General features: G+C 32.8%; 1 long non-coding RNA gene across 2 annotated transcripts; it reads right to left on the bottom strand.

Moving 5' to 3' along the window:
• LOC108661241 lies at positions 338 to 10073 on the bottom strand. Of its 2 annotated transcripts, none has more exons than XR_001926991.1 (3): positions 10048 to 10073; positions 1345 to 1428; positions 338 to 466 (listed from the first exon to the last, which is right to left on the bottom strand). It is a non-coding gene; the product is annotated as an uncharacterized LOC108661241 (long non-coding RNA). The 2 variants fall into 2 exon arrangements; XR_001926990.1 differs by lacking the exon at positions 10048 to 10073 and adding an exon at positions 1572 to 1612.

A 10792-nucleotide genomic window follows, 5' to 3' on the forward strand; every position in this document is an offset into this window, starting at 1 on the left:
TCTAAAAGATTTTAAAATATTTCCAATTCAAAACAATAGAAAAATAATTTTTTTCTCACAATGGCATGTTGGTCATTTTTTCTCAAAAATCTCGAAATCCGCTAAAAATGTAGTATGCAAGTACAAAACACATAATTCATAATCAAAAATAAGTTTAAACATCCAAAACCTTCATTTAAAATGAAATTATGATTATTAAAATAAAATAAAAATATTGAATAAAATATTCAATTTTCTCATGAAACAATATTTTTTAGAACATTACATAAATAATTTTTACAGCGTAAAAGAAAAATAAATTCATATGTATTGTAATACAGTAAGCCAGAGTATTTAATTTAATTTACAGTAACAAGTGAGCCCACGAATGACCAAAAGTATTAAAAAAATGAACCTACAGTTTTTGGATGTGACAAATTCAACTGTAGTCCTCGACGATATCAGTTATCTACAATCTATTCTGAGCCTGAAATGGGTGGAAAGGAGAGTGGTGAGATTATATAATCCCAGTGAGTAAACAAATACCATTTAAAATATCTAAAGCTGAGTAAGTGGAGATAGATAAAACAGTTTAACATACTGAAATTCATCACCTTTCAACTTGTTTCAACCAAATAAAATCAATTCATATAAATCGAGTAATCAACATGGCTTATGAATTTCTCAAAACTTTGGCTCGTGCCAAAATCATTCTCATACCCAGTTATCAGGGATACCTTGATCGAAGGCTATCCCAACCAAGTCCGCCAAGGCTGTTAAAAATTTAGGTACGCATAAATCATGTTTTTATTTTGAAAACATAGTCATTCCTTGGCGTTGGCTAAGTTCACCCTCACGTGGTGGTTTAGTGTGAAGTGAACTCTAAAGTGTTAACCTCAAGAGTTATCCACCCACGCCTCTCATATTGAGGTAAGATATAACGGGGTTTACCGTGCCCCTCTAATAGGCTGGTCCACGGAAACCCGCCCACTGCAGTAAGCTAATCAATATCCCACCATACAATAAAAATTCAATAACATGACATGGCAATTTTATAATTATCCAGCCTATCAAGGCAAACAACAGTTTATACATTTCAACACAAATACCAATTCAGCCATTCATGCCAATATTGTCATAAGCCAATCAATTAGAACCATAAATTCACAATACATCAAATGGTCTCCAATTACTCTATTTGAAAAGCCATTATTCAATTTCAAGACAATTTTATAAAATTATTTCATTTAATTACATTTTTACTTATAAAACATAAATATTTGCCATTTAAACTCATTTTTCATAAAATCACAAAATCGGATAAAAACCACTTTAGACAATTAAGACGATAGTAAGGTTACTCACAATGTCTAGAGTGCGGATTTTCGAAGTACTCTGACTACTGGTTCTCGAATGCAATTTCCTTACCTTTATCGGAGGACTCACCACCTTAACATGGTACAAAATCGAGAAACTTACTACATTGGTACTAAATCGAAATTAAACTAATTTAGACTACTAATCCATGATATGGAATGCAAAATGCACGGGTAACCACCTAAACCCGGTATTGGCCTAATTCGTCTTATCACCTGATTAATTGGCCAACGCGTCCAATTTAGCTCCAAATTGCTCCAGTTCTTTTCCAATACCTTAATTCACCAAACACAAGTCAAATAAACTAAAATTTGGCAAAACCATCTTCATTTTTCTTCTTAGAATTTTCGGTCAATAATGGCGCATTAACATCGTGATTTTTCCTACTACTTTTCCACACCATAATTCATCATTTTCTAACCAATTCTCTTAAAATAAAAAATCAAATTCATCCTCACTCAATACAAGGTAGGTTTGGCCATTAATGGGTGATCGGGAAAATGAATTCTTTTCTTGTTGTTTTGCTTCTAGACATGGTAAACTAACTAAAAACACTAACATAACTTGAAATCAAATCAATCTAACATCATTCTCTCTGCATACCCATTCGACTAGCCATGAATTCACCATGAAAACATGAAATTTAACCATGGAAAATAAGGAGAAATGCTTAAGGAAAATATATTTCAAGTTTAAATTGAGAAATCTTACCTTTTTCACATGTTTTCCTTGATTTTCCACATTTTTTCTCTTGAAATTCTCCACCTAGGGTTCTTGTTCTTTCTTTTCTTCCTTTGTTCTTCTTTGGCCAGCCATATGAATGAGAAATGGGTTGATTTTATGTTGATTTTTAAGCCAAAATAATGAATGGATGAGATTTTGCCACATGTCACCATTCCATTAGTCCATGTGTCATACTTAGCCATTAAGCAATCTTTCTCCACCACTTAAATTTCCTCAATTATCCATGACAATATTGGGTAAAATCCATATGCTGGACAAGTGTTGGGTGGTGTAAAATTACAATTTTGACCCTAGGGTGGCAAAATGACTATTTTGCCCTTATGCTTGGTAAAATACTGTAATTAAAATTTTTCACTTCTCAAACTCCAATTATACTCCAAATGATCAATCTTGATCAAAATTTTCATCCAATACTCACATCTTAACCTCGGTGGCAAAATGACCATTTTGCCCCTAGGTTATGAAAATTCCAATTTGACTCCAAAGTGATCCTCGAACTCCAAATCACCATTTTGAATCATTCCTGGACTGTATAATTTTCAATTTCACCCTAAAATCTCTATTTGATCTAGTTCGAGGCTTAAATCAACTTTATTGTACCTCTAGGTACAATACCTACTTTTGTAAATTTTTCGAGACTCTCCTAGCATGCAAACATGTTATCCATCACATGTATGTCATGACAAATATTTTATAAGATCGGGCTTTACAAAAAAAGTATTAGATCATTGGGTAAATAGTTTAATATTTTTATTTAATTGTGCGTGTGTGCAATCATATAATTAAATAATAAACATTTTAAGATATACAAAAACATAATACTTGACTAGAGGGTTATAAACATTTATGTCCTCTTTGGACCCAAGGTTTGAATCTTACTAATGACATTTAAATGGCTTTAATTTATAATTTTTTCAATGAGTTAAAGCAAGTTAAAATCGAGACAACCGTCTAGGTCAATACCGAGTTAAAGCAAAAGTTGGAAAAAAAAAACCATGTGAGTTTGATTGGGTCATATGCAAATTTCATTCAACGTATAAAACAAACTAATTTGAAGATCGAGTTACTGGCTAACCTTTAATCTAGTCCAAGTTAAATAACTATAGTTATATGCTTGTTTTTTATTTAATTACCTAACTTTTATTTAATGTCATATATGTCAAAAGTTATTCAATTATGTTATGTCATAAGCTTAATATGTGGAAGTACAAAAAAGGGTGAATTGGCTTATTTTAAAATTTTTTCCAACAACAAGGTAGTAAACTTTTTCTTTTGTAAATTATTTAATTTCTTTGAAAGGTTGTTCTATATAATAAACGCTCTTGGAAAATGAATTTTAGCACAAATGGTTTTGAGTATGAGCAAAGAAAAAGAACATAACAATTTTACAAAGGTTCAACCTTTTTGCTTATGTCCTCTCCTTTGCTCACTAAAAAGTTTTAAATCCACTATCATAAAATACCTTTTAAGGTTTAAGCACATTCAAGGATAAGATTTAACCTTTCTACCTTTCACTTGGTTAAGGTATAACTAAACACTATTACCTTTTAGTGGTTAAGGTATAACCTTGAGATGATTACAATAAATGAGGAATAAAGAGTTGAGATGCCTCTTAAAGGCTGATTAGCTAAGTGGGTAGAAAAGTTTTTCAAATGTGTACAAAGAGTAGATAGAATTTAAGACTTTATTGAATAAAAGAGAAAGAAGGAATTTAAAGCTTGTGAAAGAGAAAATAGTGATTTTGAGTTGTTAGAGTGATTCTCTTTCTTTTGGGATGTTTTTAATAGCATCTCTAAGTCATAAATGCATTAGAGACTACATTTTATACTTTGAAATAAATAAAAGCTGTTAGGTCTTCATATAATGTAAAAATAGCCATTGGACCTACTTTTTTTTTCTTTTGAAAGACAACCCTGTTGGACCTACTTGTTAGACAAGAGGTCTCAATACTTGTTGTGAGGTCTCGATATTTTTTCCCTCGAAATTACCAAGTCTTGATTCTTTCGATAGAAGTCTCGATACTTGCTTCATATTGCCATTATCTCTTTAAGTGATGTCTCAATACATCTCAACACTTGCTCCTTTATTTCCTTTGGCTTGCCCTCAAGTAGTTATTATCTCAATACTCTATGGACAAGTCTCCATACCTTTGGATTTCTTTATGTTTTCTGCTTAAGTATCAATACTTGAGGGACAATTCTCTATAGTTTTTGTTTTCTTGCTGTTCAATGAGCTTTGATTGGCCAAGGCTCGATACTTCTATTTTCTTTCTATCAATAAAACTTTGCTTGGTCAAGTCTCGATACTCCAAAGGCATGTCTTGATACTTAACACTTGAGCCATTGTTAATTTTCTCCTAAATTGGTTGTGTCTCGATACTTCTATAAGAAGTCTCAATACCTTAGCCTCAAGAGACTGTTTTAAGGTCTTTTTGAGCTTTTCAAATTGTCAAACACTTAGCCAAATTTTCATATAGATATATAGGAGGTTTTGAGGTGTTTTAAACATCTTCAATTTGCATTTTTGATCATTTGATTTTGTCATTTCAAAATAAGATCAATTGTAAATAACAAATTAGAATTTCTAATTGTGGCATTACAAAAGCTTCTATAGATGAGTAATTCAAAAGTGAGGGTATTCCTCAAACTTAGTACTTCACCATGGATTTTGACATATTAAAAAAAGGGAAAGGGGTTTAGAGATCAAGACCAAAGTGAAATTTGTCTTTAACCTATAAAGTCAAGGTGTTTGTGGATCGAGCTAGGCATATTGACTCCTTGAAAACGCAGTCCAACTTGGTTCGATTAGACCCTTTAAGTTAGGTGTATTAGTAAATATTAAAAAATAATTTTATATTAATATTTTAATATTTTTAAATATATTTTAGAATGAAAATAAACATATATTATGTCACAACCCGGTACTCCCCTCGAGCCCGTGACAACCGCCGCGGTACCTTGATAGACACTCATTACCCAGAATGTCAACCGAAACCCCGCAAGGCTTTAATATCAGCTTCTCATTTCTAACTTAAAATAATATTTTTAGAACACTGCATAATTAATTTTTTATCAGAGTAAAAACAAAATAACTTCTTACATATAGCAGTACAGATAACTAAAGTATGAAATTTAATTTACAGTGATACGTGGGCCCTCAAATGACAAAAGTGAAAGAAGGCTATGAACCTACGATTTTTGAACTAGTCGAGTCAACTGTAGCCTTCGACGCTATCAGCTATCTACAGCCTATACTGAGCTTGAAATGGAGGGAAAGGAGGGTGGTGAGATTATAAAATCCCAATGAGTAAACAAACATCATCATAAACATCTAAAGTTGAGTACATGGAGACAATAAAGTAAATCATCATAAACTGGTTCACAGCATTAGAACACATTTCATTTAAAATACGTAAAGAGACTTATGAATCTCATAAAAACTAGGCTTGTGCCATAAATCCATTCTCGGGGACACCTTGGCTGTAAAACCCGACCCTATAAATACATGTCATGACATACATGCATTGAGTAGCATGTTATTACGCTAGAAAAGCACCTAAGAATAAACGAAACCTGATATTGTACCTAACGGTACACTTAAATTGATTTAACCTCGAACTAGTTCAAATAGGAATTGTAGGATGAAATTTAATATTTTATAGTCCAGGAATGACTAAAAATGATTGTTCGGAGTTAAGGGTTCATTTGGGGTAAAATTAGAAATTTTGATATTCAAGGGCAAAATCGTCATTTTGCCACCTAAGATAATAATTTGATCATGGAGTGAAATTTTTTACCAAGATTAACTATTTGGAGTATAATTTAATGATAGGAAGTGAAAAAGTTTAATTCTGGTGATTTTTGGAGTGTAGGGGCAATATCGTAATTTTCCCACCCACGGACAAAATTTGAGATTTTGAGAGAATTTAGATCAAATTTGACAAATTGGAGAATGGTATGAGTATAAGGGATGAAAAATATGTCTATGGGCAATTTTTCAATTTTTGGGGCAAAAATGTAATTTTTTACTTTTGCGGGGGCAAAAGTGTAAATTTCAAAAATTACTCCACCGAGACTTTGGATAAGTCTGAGAATTTTATCTAAGCTATGGATATGTGGGACAAGTGTATGGTGAAAATTTGGAAACAAATGGATGAAATTTTAAAAATGGGCCAATGGGAAAGTGACATGTGGCATTTTTTAATGATATAATATTATTTCAATGAAAAGTCAGCCCATTTAAACCCAAATTTTGAGTGCTGGCCGGCCATAAGGAAGAACAAGAGAGGAAATAGAGAGGAAAGGAAGAAAAAAAGAAAAACCAAAGAGAAACAAGAAAATTCAAAGGGAAATTCGCGGTTTTCGACCGTTTACGCGTCTAACGGTAAGATTTTTCGATTTTAGCTTGATTTCTACCTTTCCTATGCCTTTATTTCCATTTAGCATGCTTGAGGAGAGAGATCAAAAAGTGATATCAAGGGCTGGACGAAATTCTAGGGGAGAGAAATTGAAATTTTTAGGTTTTGATTTTTAGTTAAATTGATAGTTTTAGTTAGTTAAATGTGTTTAGAAATTAAATTGGGCAAGAAATCATTAAATTTTCACAATACCCACTCTTGGCTGGATGCTCAATGCTGTACAATGATGATGAATTGATTTTATTCTAAGGAAAATGAAGAGAAAATGATGAAAAACGATTAAACGTGATAGAAAAACAAAGTAGAAAATTAACCGAGTTAATGTCCCATTTTTGGCCGAATTTTCCAAGGAAGGGAGTGAGCTGATTTTGTTGTTTTTAGAAGGTTATTGGCTGATATTTAATGGTTAGAAATGTTGGAGAGAGAATGGGATGATTTAGAGCTAAAATGGAGCGCGTTAGCAATTTATCGGGCAAAGTGCCAAAAATAGGTTAATACCGCGTTTAAGCCGTTTTAGGCTATTGCATTTCATACCATGCATTAGTATAGGATTTAAGTTAATTATATAGTGATTTAGCATCAATGTGATGAATTGTGTAAATTTTTGTAATGTGTCTAGGAGGAGAGCCTTCCGGAAAAGGCAAAGAAGTCGTACCCGACGAGTAGTGATCGGGGCGCTTAGAAAGCTTTTAGTTTGTACAAACGGTGAGTAAACTTATTATTATTGTAAATTATCTAGAGTTTATTTTTAAATGCCCTTTATGTATTTTATGAAATGAAAACGAGATTAAAACGGGATTTTTGATGTTTTAGGAATAAATGTGACAAATAAAAATATATTGTATTGATTATGAAATTGAGTAATTGGAGGCTGCAAATTGACTTGAAAAATATATATTTTCCTAGGAATGGCTTATGAGAAATGAGTATATGTGGCTATATTTTGTGAGTGCATTGGGAAATTTATGTAAGTTGTTTTAACTATGCAGGCTGGATAAATAAATAAAAGCCACGTTATACTGTCGAAATTTTATTAAAATTGGTGGGTTAGTCACTGCAGTGACGGGTTTCCGTGGACTGCCTATTAGAGGGGCACGGTAAACCCAGTTATATAGTTACTCCGGTTGTAGAGGCGAGGAGGGTAACTCCCGGGGTAGTATTAGAGCTCACTTCACGTCGAACCCCCACGTGAATGTGTAACTCGGCCAACGCCAAGGAACGGCTGGTTTTAAAAATAAAAATGTGTTTCACGTGTGAATATTTTAACACCCTTGGCGGACTCGGTTAGATGCCTCGGCCAAGGTATCCCCGAGGATTAGTTTTGGCTTGAGCCTTGTTTTAATAAAAGACATAAGCCTTAACAACTGTTTTGGTAAATTACAAATATTTTATGGTTTAAGAAATAAATTGAAAACATTATGAAATGGGTTGAAATTTGTTGTTTAAACTTGCCTCCATTTTACTCGCCTTTAGATATTTATGATAATGTCTGTTTACTCATTGGGATTGCAAAATCTCACCCAACTCCTTTCCACCCATTTCAGGTTCAGTATAGACTGTAGATAGCTGATCTCATCGAGGACTACCATTGGATCTGCATTTTCCAAACCGTAGGTTCACAGTCCTCTTTACTTTTGTTTATTCGGGGGCCCTCTTGTTATTGTAAATTAAATTAAATATTTTGGCTTACTGTATTTCAGTATGTATAAATTTATTTAGCTTTTACGCTATATAAAAATTATTCACGTATAACTCTATAAATATTGTTCTATAAGAAAATAGAATATTTTCCTTAATATTTCTTTTATTTTCTTATTATATTCAAATAACCGTAATTTTGTTTTAAATGAGATTTTAGACTTTTAAACTCATTTTGAATATGAATTATGTGTTTTGTACTTGTACATTACGTTTTAGCCAGTTTCAAAATTTTTGAGAAAAAAATGACCAAAATACCCCTGTGTGGCGAAAATTTTATTTTGATTGTTTTTGATCTAAAATAGTATATATTCTCTAAAAACTCGATATTTAACAATGATTGCTCATAAGAAAGGATAGAAACTGATATGTAAGCTTTGCGGGGTTCCGGTTGGCATTCCGGATAATGAGTGTCAATTTGGGACGTCGCGGCGATTGTCATGGGCCTGAGGCAGGTTCCGGGTCGTGACATTGGCCGAGGCATCCTACCAAGACCGCCAAGGCTATTAAAATTCACATTTCACATAAATCATGTTTTTGTTTTGAAAACATAGCCGTTCCTTGGCGTTAGCTGAGTTTCCCCTCACGTGGTGGTTTGGCGTGAAGTGAACCCTAAGCTTTAGCCCAGGAGATACCCTACGCGCCTCTCCGTTCGAGGTAAGAATATAATGGGGTTTACCGTGCCCCTCTAAAAGGCTGGTCCACAGAACCCCCTACTGCAGTGATTAATTAATATATAATCCACCATATAACAAAATTTTGACAGCATGACAGGGCTAATGAAATACTACCCAACCTGCAAAAATAAAACAATTCATAAAATTCATAAAACACAGCCCAGCCAGTCATGCCAACACAATAACAATAAAACATAAGCCATCAATTTAAACAATCAAATTACCACAATTAACAGTCTCCGTGTATTCTATTTTTCAAAATCATTCTTAATTTTAAAACAATTTATAAATTAATTTCATTAGAAAACTTTTATTCATAAAACATGAAAATTTACCTTTTAAAATCTATTTTTCCACAGAATTCATGATATCATATAAAAACCACCCTAGATAATTAAAATGATAGTAAGTTTACTCACAATGTCTAGAATGCAAACTTTCGAAGTACTTTGTCTACTGGTCCTCGGATACAATTTTCTTGCCTTTATCAAAGGACTCACCACCTTGACACAGTACAAAATTGAGAAATTCACCACATTGATACTAAATTGAAATTAAACTAATTTAGGCTACCAATGCATGATATGGAATGCAAAAATGTCCGAATAGCCGTTTAAATACGATATTCGACCTAATTCGCACTATTCTCGGTCTAATCAGCTAAAATCTTCAATTTAACTCCAAATCAATTCTTTTCACTTTCTACACTCCAATTATACCTAAATTATCTCAGTGACTGTGAATGAGGTTCAATTTATCGGTCCCGGGTCAATAATTACACATGTTTATATGTTGAGCAAAAATTCGTATTTTCGCACCAAAATTTCCCATTTAATTTCTAGCCTCACCAAACATCAAATATCACCAAAATATCATGAAATATCATCAAATTCAGCCACAATATTCTCCCTAGGAAATTTGGCCAATGATGGTAATTGGGGAAAATGAATTCTTTTCTTATTATTTTGTTTCTAAATATGCTAAACTAACTTAAAACACTAACATAACTTAAAATCAAATCAATCTAACTTCATTCTCTCTCCATACCCATTTGCGCAGCCATGAATTCACCATGAAAACATGAAATCTAACCATGGAAAATAAGGAGAAAAGCATGGGAAAGGTAGATCACAAGTCAAAATCAAGAAATTTTACCTTTGATTGCTTGATTCCTTGAAATCCCACACTTTTTCTTTAATTTTCCCACCTAGGTTTCTTGTTTTTCTTTTCCTCTCTTTTTTCTTGCTATGGCCGGCCACATGAAGAGAAAATAAGCTGATTTTTGCTGATTTTAAAGCTAAAAAATAAATGGATATTAACTTGACACATGTCACCATCCCATTGGTCCATTTTTAATTTCTTAACTATTAAGCTTTCTCTCTCCACCACTTAAATTCCTTCAATTATCCATGATAATATTGGATAAAATCCATGTGCTGGACAAGTGTGGGTGTGTAAAATTATAATTTTGCCCCTGAGGTGGCAAAATTACCATTTTACCCCTATGCTCCGAAAATACCGAGATTATAATTTTTTTCACTTATCAACCTCAAATTATACTCCAATGAGCCAAATGTTATCAATCTTGATCAAAAACTTCTTCCAATATTCCAATTTTATCCTCAGGTGGCAAAATTACCATTTTACCCCTAGATAGTGAAAATTCTGATTTGACTCTGAATTAATTTTCGAACTCCGAATCACCATTTTAAGTCATTCATTGACTGTAAAATTTTCAATTTCACCCTAAAATCTCTATTTGATCTAGTTCGAGGCTTAAATCAACTTTGTTGTTCCTCTAGGTACAATACCGACTTTTGTAAATTTTTCGGGACTCTTCTAGCATGCAAACATGTTATCCATCACATGTATGTCATGACAAGTATTTTATAAGGTCGGG

The sequence above is a fragment of the Theobroma cacao genome, chromosome 3, assembly GCF_000208745.1.
Source record: "Theobroma cacao cultivar B97-61/B2 chromosome 3, Criollo_cocoa_genome_V2, whole genome shotgun sequence".
Classification (NCBI taxonomy): Eukaryota; Viridiplantae; Streptophyta; class Magnoliopsida; order Malvales; family Malvaceae; genus Theobroma; species Theobroma cacao.